We start from the raw sequence: 13,181 nt of genomic DNA, 5'->3' as shown, positions 1-13,181 counted from the left end.
TTATAGCGTTTAAAAAAAAATAGTATTTTTATTATTGCCATTCACATATAAGAATAAAAAACAATAAATAGGCAATTTTGACACAAGAGCAGCAACAATTACAAGCACATAATGAACGACCTATTAATGCCTCGTAGTGTCGCTTTATTACTTGGGTAACTGTAAACATGCGTCGTGTTGTTATGGTTATATTTTATCTAAATTCTAAATCAGAGTTAATAACGCGCTGACATTGAAAAACTCATGAGGCAGATGATGAAGTGTATACGTTATCTGAGCCGTGTGTAGTATTTGTTCATTACGATTACTATAAGTGGCATAGGGCCGAGTGTAACATTGTTTTTCGCTGAGTTAATATTTATTATTTACCATTGTGTGGTAAGTTTTGTGCGAAAATTATAATGTGCCTCCAGTGCATTACTCATTCATACAAGTGTATGAATACATGTGTAGCGCGACGCCTATCTCATAATTAAAACCCAATCCATCCATGGAGACCAATGGAATTCGCGAGCCCTGTGGTAGGTATGCGGTCTATGCGGCCCACCAGCATTTCTCTGCGCATTACGCATACCCTTCTAATCTAGCTGCCGACAAGACAACAGCGATTTCCGAGCTACACACAACTCGCCAGCTGACTGGCCGTCATTGGGCAAGGCCGGACCCGACAGATAAAGCCTGTTTAACAAATTTACTTTACTCTAATTGATATTACTATCTTGATTTATTACTACCATTACTCTAAAATGAGCAAAGATTGCTTAATATAATGGAAATGTAATTTACTAATTTTACCTGAGGGGAAATCTCGTAAAATCAACGCGCTAAGCTGCAGCTGCGTTACACGAAGTAACTGCAGTAGCACGAGTTATACAAGTTCAACTATAAATTAAAAGTTAGAAGTGTAACATAACAGGCAAGGAAAATTATTTATCAGTTTTTAATTAAAAGTATCTCTTAATTATGACCGACGGGGTTGAAAGAAACCCTGATGAAATATAACTTAATTAATTATATAATTATTGTGAATTAGGATGTTTTTCTAATTATAATTTCATAAATTTCCGCCTGTCGAATAAATAGTTTATCATTAAATGCTACATGTACCAATACGTATTACCATGTATTACTAAAGTTATATAACCACAAATCGAGTACACAACAATACCGCGATTCCCGTATACATAATATGAATATCATATCCAAAATAAACCGATAATAGCAGTTTTACGAGCAAGATTGAAAAATATCCTCAATTCTAGCCTCATCGCCAATCTATAGTACTAAAAATTCTGTACAAGAAAAAAATACAAAAAGATGATGTTATAGGTGGTCGTTTTTGAGACCACGTTTAAATATATGATCACGTGATCTTAAACATCTGGAAACAGCTGGAGAAAAATAAACAGTTCTTAATAAAAGAAGCGCCTGTTAAAAAAATTAGAGCAGTGGTGGCCTGCGGCTGCATTGCATTCGTTGCTCATTCATTACTCAGTTCTCAAGCGCAGGGCTTCATACTTTCACAAGAGCGATGATAATTAAATAAAACATGCTTCTAATTACAAAACAATTACGAGATTAACGTCGCCATCGTCGCCTCTGTTAACCACATTCCTCTATTTTTTTCCATGACCAAAACAGCTTGGCTTTCGCAGAAAAATCGTAAGGTTATCAGCGTTATTACCGTTTATATTAATATGTCCATGCCTTGGTCAGCGCAAGCAAATTAATAAATGAATACCATATAATGTATCCGAGAGCGGTAGCCGCGGCGACGACCAGGCGGCCGCACACCTGCGTCCGCGCATCTCGCAACACACAAGCGAAGTCAAGCCTTAAGATTAATCATTGAGGGTCCAATCCGCGTTGCCACTGCGTGACACTCTCATTACGAATCACGGATGTAACAAACAAACTATTCAAAACTCCATACCTTTAACAGCAAAGCGAGATTTTTACGGTCAACGTGCATGTATTGAGATTTCTGACCATGAATTATTTACTTACTTTTTTGTTATCGGGGCTGGAAATGCTTGCCAAGCTGAAAACGTAAGATACTTAAGCATGCAAGCTTATCTCTCCACTAAAATGAATAATTGACTGGTCTAAAATAGATTAATAACTCATTCAAAAAATATGAACTAAGGAAAATGGAATTAGTTCAATATCTCCTCGACAGATGGCGCTTTAACGTAAACGCTATTTCACGATGGTGACCTTCCCAGTTCTGGCTATTAACTGAAAAAATCCTACAAATAAAGCATGAATAATCAATTTGTAAGGGTTTAAAATTAATAATTCCTGATTGTAATAGTACGGTTTTGGATAGTTAAGGAACTATAGATGGAAAATTGTATAATCGTAAATCGCACTATTGAAGTTTTGTATTGACTGAGTATATATACAAAACCTATTATTATTAAGTGGGAGTTCCAACCAGTTCAGCTTTCGGGGTTACTTGCAGAGCCTTTATGGTTCCTTTACCCTGTGGAAAGTCCCCGGAGACAGGGTGGAAAGCACCGCGCGGTGACTGCGCAGGCCGGGCCGGCGCCGTAGGGGGGGAAGACCCGTGCGGGACTCGGCCCGTAGCGTTGCTCAGAGCGAAGCCAATGCTGAAAAGTTTCTTCCAACTAAATGGGGCTTACTCGGTCCGGAACTCTTCTTTTTCAGTTTTTGAAATACAGCTAAGATATCGACAGTAGGTTAGTGTTCACTTTATATACAACTGATTTTTATTCACTCACTTCTGATGAGTCATCAAGTGAGTGATGACCCTCAAAATTAAAAGTCGTGACATGGCCACAGTATGTCAACTTTTATGTAGTCATTACTGGATGGCCACGTTACGATTAGCTACTCTGGCAAGCCGAATAGACCACAAAATAATTGTTTGTTTGGGCCTGAAATGTAGCGATATTTTTGACGTTGACTGTACCTGTCCGGTTTCTTCAGTGTTACTTATAATATTCATGTCTCATGTCAACGCGCGACTCTAATCGCGACAGCTGCTATTAAGTCAGCGCGAAAACACCGGTTATGTTGATTGCGAATTGTAATTGCACTTCCCGTTGTCGTAAAAATCACAACTTTCTAGTAACTAAAGACAAATACATACAATTACTTTTATGTAAATGAAAGCGTAAATATAATTGTGCGTCAAAGTCCTGGTATTATTTATTTAATCTTTAATTGTCTTACAATTATTTTCTTATTTTTTCTCCTTGCACCATTTTTACGTCTCTGTTTAGCCCTATGGTTTACTGGTAAAGTCAACTATTAAGCATTAAGTCCGCCATTTGTATTTATCTTATTACATAGGTCATTTTTTTTACTAAATTAAACTTGTGTAAGACAATAAAAATTAAAAAATTATATATAAACTTGAACATATAAAAAAAAAACAAAAGTTAGTCACCGGGCGAGATTCGAACCCGTAACACTCGTTTAACAGTCCGCGTCTTAACCCGCTTGACCAGACGGGACAATGGCCGGCAACACGAAATTAGCGACCATATTCTGCGTCGAAAGAAAAACGCATGAAAACTCGAAAACACGCGTTTTCCCAAACATAAGACTAATCTAGATAGATTGTATACTCCCAAAAACCCCCATATACCAAATTTCAGCGAAATATATATATATATATATATACAAGAATTGCTCGTTTAAAGGTATAAGATAGAATAACAATAAAATCATATTGAGAAATATCATATTGTTTGAGTTTTCTCATTTTTATTGCAATGTAGTTCGTAACTTTTTGTACAACACAATTTGACAATCTTCACCTGCCGTCTTCCACAATGCCACACTTGAATTTTAATTTTCACAAATAGTTGTATGCTTTTAAGAATATCATCTTACGAGTAAATTATACCAATAAACTGGAGTTCATCTTCGGTAGTCAGGAAGTCTCTCCAATCTAACCTCTGACAGAGGTTTTTCTATGGGAGACAAATTTCTGTAAAAATCGCAAATACACAAACATTAAAATTCCATGTAACTACTTCAAAGTGAAGTCAAATCAAAAATGTTCAATATCGAACATAAGACAGTATAATAGTGTAGGTATTAAAGAGCTTATCAAATTTAAACAAACAACTATGTTTATGAGAAACACCTCATAAATTCTCACAGAAGACGCTGTTCAAAAAGTCTTAGGAGACATGTAATATAAAAGGCGAACACTTCAATTCGCCCTTTTATTTTAAATACGATTGTATTTAATTGTATAGAATAGTATGTACGGATTACTACAAAAATGCGCTACTTAATAATTATCACTAAATAAAATGAAAAATCCACATAATGTGCTGCTACTTTTTTTTTCTGAACCACTCCTTAGGTTTAGCTGTTCAAGCGAGTGGGGCTAACAGACAGGCAGAGTATATATGTTATATTTTCGCATTCTAGATTGGTGTATACGAGATGCATAATAAAGGAGATATTACTTAATGTCAACTTGAGATCAGATTTTTTTGATGGCGCTCATTGTCGCGCCACCCGCGGCTGCCCGCCGGATTTGGACCAACTGATTGACGTGCACTTTTTAAATGGCACGTGTACTACTTGTGTGCCCAGTAAATATATAATATGTACCTTTTGAATATGGTATGATGCTAACACCAGTGATTGATTATGATACTTATGATTTATGCTAGTTTTCTATCGAAATATTATATCATGAAATTTATTTTACGAAAATGCACTGAAAACCCAAGGTCAAACCTGTTTCGGCGCTTCCAATTTTTTTTTATAGTAAAAATTTATGGATCACTGTGATGTCACGGTTGTGTTTCTCAAACTTAATTCATGATTTAACAAATATGTTTTTAAAGGAGTAGGGAACTGATTTGACTAGTTAGAGAACTAGCCTATTTGAACTAAATGAAAAGCCATTTTCATTCATTCTGAAATAGGATTTATTATTATGGATCAGTAGTAAAAACTAAAACCAAAGAAAAAATAAGCCGAAATAGATATCATAGAAAAAGTGACCAAGTACCAGTAGGTATATGATATCTATTTAGGTTAGAATAAAATAGAATAACTTTATTTGCTTAGAATAAGTACATATTTCGTGTCCACGTGTATAGTTTTGTCAATTTGTTGCTTATTCTGCTATATGTATATAATAATACTACCATGCAAAAATTGTACATAATTTTAATTTCACAGTTGAATAACAATTTCAATCATTCATTTTATTTTACTCCTGGATCTTTTCTTTTCGTAGAGAAAATCTTTGAGGCAATAATAATTTTTATCCAATAAATAACAAACAAGACTTCTTTTAAATTCATGAATAAGTAGCTCCCTCATACGTTTCGGTAGCTTGTTATACACGTATGTATAGTAGTGTGACTACATAAAAAAATTAAGATGTTTAATAAAATAATTTGATGTGTTCCGCAGTTGCAAAGAAAACATGTTCAAACAAGTTACTTGTAAACGAAATAATCGTGAGAATCACATCAAAAAATCAATCTTCCCTATTTATCAAGCATGTTGCACGCTGCACCTGTGGGTGCGCGGTGATCCAATGCATCCATTTGCCATTGTAATTGCCCGTCGTCAGTGCAAGTTGCGACGAGTTATCTCCGGGACCTTTTTCACTGCATTGTAATTCAATAACAGGACGAATGACTTGAAGTTTAATTGCTATGTAAATTTTATGTTGCGGGCCTACAATGTATTATTCAAGTTTTAAGTTAAATTGTAATGGCAATATTGGTTGACACATATACCTATAACATTAAATATTAAGAGATTAAGAGGATTGGTGTCGATCAAAACATAATTAACGTGTTTTTAATTTAATTTTAATAATATTTTATTTGATATTTATGTTTTTATTGAGTTGTATTTTATTATGTAATTAGTTTTAAATCTATATGGAATAAATATTTTAAATAATTAATTCAAAAATTTCAGTAAGAACAAGCATTACTTACTTAAATATATAAAATCCAGGCCGAATCGAGAAAATGACATAAGTTGCAACATTGAACACATGTCACCTGATCACGTCATACGAGTATTACCATGCATATTTTTACAATTACAATTAAAGACGTCATCACATAGGTATAACAAATGTTATTTTAGTAAGTATGTAAGTGAAATAGGCCCCCAGTGCCAATTGATTTTTTATATAATTTTTATTTAAACTGGCTGTGCCCGCATGGTGTTTAATATGTCAATTCATTTACATTTTTACTTGTGAAAACCTAAAATTGAGTAGGCACATAAAATTCTACCCAAAATTAAAAGAGTTAAAAAATTAAATTAAATTTAAGAACATTTACAACCAAATAAACTTTCGATCCACATTGAATGTAAAGGTGGTGCTCGAAATAGCTCTTATAATCGCAAATTGCCCAAATAAAAAGAAATTGATTCATTAAATCTGATAGAGGTAAATTACGGCGGAGAGACGATCGCTACCTCAGAAGTCCGCATTTGCAATTGGCTGCCACTGAATGGCAAAGGCAGCCGAAATTACCATTTTTATGAATTAATCGTTTTAATGAGATGTTAGTGAATCAAATGAGAAGTAGCAATCTACAAGCGTAGCAATCTTTCACAAATTGCAAGGCTCATTATTATCTTTGAATTTGTTATTCGCCGAATTATAGAGGACATGTTACATAACGAACAAATATGTATGTAACTGGGAGCATAAGGAACTCGAGTATGGGTAAATATGTATATTACTAAAGTCTCTTGAAATTTCGTTCTGAATAGGTACCAAATAAAACTGTGTAATTACGTGTACGTACAATAACAAGAACTAGTTTAAAAATTAAATACCTGTATGTGTATGTAGTTGTTTTTTTAAGTTCTCCGTAAGAGCTCTTCCTGTAAGTGGAGCATCCTGAAAATATTCAACTATATCAGTAATTATTGTATAATGGAATTAGCAATACCTACGTGAAACTTTTGGTGTACTTTATGTACCTACTACTCATATGATTGATATGCAATGACAAGTCCACTCCACCACCGTAAAACTTGGAACTGCCATCCCTGCAATTGACTCGAATAAAATGTCAAGGTTACAAAACGCTTTGATCTGTAGCAATATAATGTTTAAACTTGCATTCACAAGTTATTGTACTAAAAGTCAGTAGGTACTTATATCGGTCGCACTACTTTCTCGGCTGCGCGTGATCGCAGTAGATCACCGAGTTGGCTGCGCGGTGGAGCCCGCGCGGGCTTTCGGAAATTGCCCATCATTACCGTCACCAGTTATGGTCACTGGACCCCGGGGGCCGGCGGGTTGTTTCTAGATGGACTCTAAAGTACTTTTCGTATATTATTTTATTATTTTGTAGCATAATATTTAAATATCATATTTATTTAAAATAACGTGAAGGTAAATTTGTATAAAAAAAGCAGAGTTTGTATTGTTTACAACTCTACACGAGGAAAAGTAGAGGCAGACTATTGTTTTAAAGAGATAAAGATAGTTTATTATTCAAGTAGGTATATTACAATGCGCTTATGAACGTCAAATAAAGCTACACCGGCTCTAACCCTACACCTCTGACCCGAGAAGATTTAAATCCCCCCTCAATTGGAGGAGGGTATCCCAATCGGGACCGGCAAGAAACTCGGCGGGACACATCTTTTCAAAACATTACATCTTATAATTAACATGCATTAAATAAGAAAAAACTTTTCTTACACACGGAAAAGAAAAATAATATTAATAAATAAATGAGAATATACATTATGTAAGTCTGACAGATTGCTATACCTACAAAAAATATTTGATGTGCTTTCTTAACTGAGCTGTGTCACCTATACAATGATTTTACATGCTTTTAACACAATAAAGTGCCTATTTAAAGCCCGAATATCAGGCAATATACGCAAGAGGCTCATAAAAGTGTACATCTGGAGCATAGCACTATACGGAAGCGAAACGTGGACAATCAGGCAACGTGATAGGGAAAGGCTGGCTTTTGAGATGTGGTGCTGGCGGCGAATGGCAAAGGTGAGCTGGAAGGAGAAGAAAACAAATGAAGAGGTTTTACGCATGGTAGGAAAGAAGAGGAGTTTGTTGAGAAACATAGAAAATAGAAGAGGAAAGATGCTTGGACACCTGCTACGACACGACGAATATATCAAGAACATAATTGAAGGGAGAGTTGAGGCAAGGAGACGGAGGGGGAGACCAAGGAGAACGTACATAGATCAAGTAAAGGAAAAATTCATCGTCGTGTCGTATCAGGCTGTCAAGGAGAAGGCAGAGGACCGACACACATGGAAATCGCTCCACCGACAAGAGTCTAACTCTTAAATATATGATGAAGATACACATAATACAATGATTTTAATTGCTACTTGTTTTATTATACTGCTTAAATATCTTATCGATTCGTTGCATAAGATACATTTATGTTTCGCTCATTTAGTAACATTTCTACACCACATAAAAACAGTATCTAAGTATCACAAAGAAACGTATGGATATAGAAGAATTAAATGTCTATACATTAGGTAGTCACTTTTTTGTCAAATTGCCCTCCAATATTTATTATATTGTACATGTTACCTAAACTTGTATTTTCAAATTAGAGTTATGCATTATGCACCTATTTAACTAAACAAATATGCACTTTAACTGGCAGTCCGGATCCGGAAGGCACCTGTTGCCAGCGTCCAGTTACTCGCAAACCAATAATTTACTGTAACGCTCCGGTAATGTTCGCCTCGCTCTTGATTTTTTACTCCTTTCCACTTTTTAAGGGCATGCGCTGTAATGTAATTGAACGGCCGATATGAGTTTCCAACTGTTACCCAATTACTCTTGCGATCAGGCTATATTCGAGTAACTGCATCCAAGCGAGTGGACCGTGTTTTCATCGTTAAGATTCCTTATCATTATTTTAGACTTCCGAGATTATTTCTGAGACGTGCTTATTTCAGCAACTTGGCTCTAAATTACACAAGCGTAGTTTTCATATAGCACGATTCTCAATGCAGGTGTGCCTCCTTAAATTATGATTGCCAAGCGAACTCCCTATGAAAACAATACAAACGTTACTTACATGTTTCATAGATACGCTGTTCATGCTAATGAACGCAAGTTAGTAGTAAATAATGATTTAGTCATGAATTTGTTATGTGATGTATTGATTATTAAATTTCAATGATTATCTAAATAGGTGAAACAAAACGTATATCGTAGCCTCTTCGATCTTTAACTATAGCAGTTTTAATTAACTTTGAAGTATTAACAGTTTCATATCAATAAAATAGTATGGTAGTCGATCGTCAACTGGATAGGTCTATAAAATAATTAACCGGCAGGCCGGTAATTTATGATGATTGTCAGGGCTAGTTCGACAAGAAACAGGAAGCCTGTTAATAAGGAAACACTTGGTGACTTGTAATGTTTAGTTTAACCAGTGGCAGTAGCGCTATAGCATACCAAATAACTTGTAATATGTGTTCTCGCATGTTTACAGATTACTGCCATGTGTATTTTATTGCATTGTGGGAAACTATTTGCACAGAAAGTCAATAGTGTAAGATGCAAGAGTGCGTATTTAATACATATAGGTTGCTTTAACATTATTTACTTTTAGCAAGGTACGGTTACGAAAGGACTAGAAGTTTTCAATTCAAAGGATGTTTTTGCACCTTTGAATGTGAAACTAAACAACACCTAATTGCTATATGCGCATTCGCCTACCTGTTTGGAGATTGTTTTAGCAATCTAAATGAGCAATGAAGACTACAACAACAACAAAGATAGGTATTACATATTATTCAGATACCTAACTAATTGTACCGTATAGGTAGTTAATCCAGGGCAGTTCTTGGCAACACTCTCTCGTGCGATCCAGTGTTATCTCAGATAGCTTGTTATATGTAAATGTTCAGAGGCTGTCGGCTTATGTGGTGCAGAGAACTGTCCGTCTGTCCAGCAGAGCGGTGCGCGCGCCGCGACGGGTGCGCCCGAGCACCGCGCCGGCTCCGGTTACCGCCAGACGCCGGCCTGTAGGTATCAACTTACCCTCAGTGCACACTGCACCGGTACTCTGACTCTGAAACCTCAGCCTTCTCTATGATACAGGGCTTTGTTTTAAGAAAAATGAGAAATATCTTAAAAATTGAAATAGACACACTATGTATTTGTATGTACCTTCTTACTTACGTCAGTATGTTATATGTGGAACTGAAAGAGTTTTTTTTTATTGCTACAGATGGTTTAAAATAGATTTATATTACATACTCATACTCTTGAGTCCACAAATGACGATCTTTTTTAGGATTCCATAGTCAATTAGGAACTCTTATAGTTTTGCCATGTCCGTATGTCTGTCCGAAATTTTGCTCCGTGGTCGTTAGTGCTAGAAAGCTGAAATTCGGCATGCATATATTAAGTACTTAAATCAATCAATCCGACAAAGTGATAAAATAAAATCTAAAAAAAAAATTAGCGTATAGTGTGGGGTGTCGTTGGATAGTTCTTTCAAAATAGCCCGAAATGCTCTTAAGCAGTTTTTTTTATATACATACTTATAACAAACTATTCCTATACCTAAGTTCCTATAAGTTTATAAAATTGTCACTTCAATCTTTTTTCATAATATATGAAATATAATACGTTTCAAAACCTAAGAAATATGATAGAATGTAAATGTATTTTCCTATCCTCTTATTCGAAATGAAAAGTATAGAGTGTTAATTCTGACGCGAAAGCTCCCATTTCACCCTAAGACTTTTGAAAATATCTCGTGTGCGTATTTAAGTAGCCTGATGCCGCTTTCACGATAACATTGCTTCAACAGGGCTATTGGTGTGCTTAGATTTCTGCAATATGGCTATGGTCTCCAATGAAGTAAATAAATTATTTCCCTTTCTTCTGGCGTCTCTAAAAATGTATGCTGACTACTTGAGTTTACCTGCGTATTCTTAAATTCATAAACTTGAGTTAAAATTAATGCTTAAATATTGTAATATTGGGTTGCAGTGTAAACTCTTTTTTTTCGCACTATGATGTGTATCAAAATTGCGGCAGTAATTTAGGTACAAGACATTAAGAAGTTAACGAGCCTGAAACGCCTTTGTCCCTGCTTTATTTGCCGCCTCATGCTTGCGCCTATAGGTAGACACAACCTACTTCCACAGTATATAAGCAACATCTTAAACATATATACACACAGAACAGGGAACATACTACTCGTACGTACACACAGAAATTCATTGAAAAATATCCTTAAAGTAAAATTTACTAAATGATATATGGTATTACACCTAAGTAAACTATCAATCCGACCTTTAAACGTTGGTGGTCTTGCTTACAAAATGAACCTGGCTAATTGCATATCGATTAACCCAAAATCATGAGAGGAATCCCAGATGAAATCAGTTTAATGCAGCAGCATGAAACGAACGAGCATCGTTAAACGTCGATGCATTCAATGTAACGGTAAACAACACGATCCGTGCGCCGGCGCCGAGGCCGCGCAAACCGTCGCACCTATGTGCACCATTATTTTGGAATCGGAATAGATTACACGCATCACAGCCGTTTCCGGCAGACCATTCACACACACCCCCCCGAACAATCAGCGACATGGGACTGATTTTATGGTAATATCTAATGCAAATGGGGTGACGGTGTTTAATCACATGACAGTTTAATTTTGCTGCAATCACAGACACTTGACTCCATATTAGTGTTTGGCGTGAGAAAGTTTAACATTGTTTATGGGAATACTTTTACAATAACAGGTTTATTTCTTAAATATGGAAATGTGTTTTATATCGATATGCAACAGGCTTCGTCATATTCTTGTGCGGTGCTTATAGGTAGAAACGGTAGGTTGTGTAGACCTGAAATGCTAAAATAGCGACGTTTCATTATATGGTCGAGCACAACGGGTTATCTAAAACACGCATGCAGTTGCAGTAACTAACGGCACTCGGTTTGGCGAGGAACTGGTTGGCGCAGGCGTGAGAATGGCAGCTCTCGGGATATTCTCATGGCCATCCTGACGTCACCACGCACCTGCAAGCCGTCGACAAAAGGACAATGTCGTTAAGTGGTTTTCCAATTGCGGTTTCAAGTTCATACGAGTTGCGTTGGCCTTAGGGCTCCGGTAATTGATTGCGCACTTGCGCAGTAAAGATACGAATTGACGTTTATCTGGAGGTGCAAAACGTGTGTTTATGGTGCAACTCAGGATATCGTAGCTGAACTTTTGTAGATAGTTCCTATATTAACTGAAATATAGTATGCGCACAAAGAGAGCTATTACTTATGACTTCTTGATTGGTGACAGTGTACCGGCGTATAAATCTTTGTCTATGTCGTCAGGAATATATTATATACGAAAACCTGAAATATCACATTGTTTTATAGACGTATGGGTAGAGTAAAATTATTACAACTCGAGAAAACTATTCAGATAAATAAAGCCGAATTCGAATAGGTACCTGCTTTTGATACTCGTACCCTTAGTCTTACTTAACTTCATTTCATTTTCATTTAAAATGCTATACTACTATATACTATATACGAGAAATGAAAGATTGAGCAGCATAAAACAACCCAAAACAAAAATACCTACCTACATTCGATATAATCATAAATACTGCCTGCCTGTATAGTCCATTGAATAAAAAGTTCTAGAGTGCGTGAGTTAGTAACGTAAGATGTTTCTTCGGAAACATGTCAAGAGTCCCTAGGTAATAAACATACTAAAACCCCGGGACACTAGGAGGAGCCCCGGAGTGGGGGGAGGGGGGGAAAGGGTCCATTTTTTCATTTTTCGCTTAAATCTCAAAAACGGTACATGTTAGAGAAAAACTTTCAAGGAAAAATTGAAAGGCCATAAAATTATCTACAAGTTGTACCTAAATCATTTTTTTCTATTCCCAGCCGTTTCTGAGTTACACGCAGTAAAAAATGATTTTGGCTCAAACAATTTCCCCATACTACATACCCATGTTTATCACATCAATCGATCAAAAAATATTTCTTTCTTCCAAAAAACTCAAATGTGCAACTTGTGACCGGTACTGATAGATTGCTCTTAATTAGGTCTATAATTGGTAAAATAAACACATTCCTCCATGGAAGCCTTTAGGAGGAATCGATTGTCAAAATATTATATTAGGGTAGTTTGAGTTACTGAACTTGATCTTTTTATTTTTTT

At 35.9% G+C, this 13,181-nt stretch overlaps 1 long non-coding RNA gene across 1 annotated transcript; it reads right to left on the bottom strand.

Moving 5' to 3' along the window:
- Positions 1-7,449: 7,449 nt before the first annotated feature.
- Positions 7,450-12,625, bottom strand: LOC133523715 (uncharacterized). Its single transcript, XR_009800272.1, has 2 exons — positions 9,792-12,625; positions 7,450-9,031 (listed from the first exon to the last, which is right to left on the bottom strand). It is a non-coding gene; the product is annotated as an uncharacterized LOC133523715 (long non-coding RNA).
- Between the last annotated feature and the right edge of the window lie 556 nt (positions 12,626-13,181).

This window comes from Cydia pomonella, chromosome 12 (assembly GCF_033807575.1).
Source record: "Cydia pomonella isolate Wapato2018A chromosome 12, ilCydPomo1, whole genome shotgun sequence".
NCBI lineage: Eukaryota > Metazoa > Arthropoda > Insecta > Lepidoptera > Tortricidae > Cydia > Cydia pomonella.
This window is presented reverse-complemented; position numbering and strand designations above follow the sequence as displayed.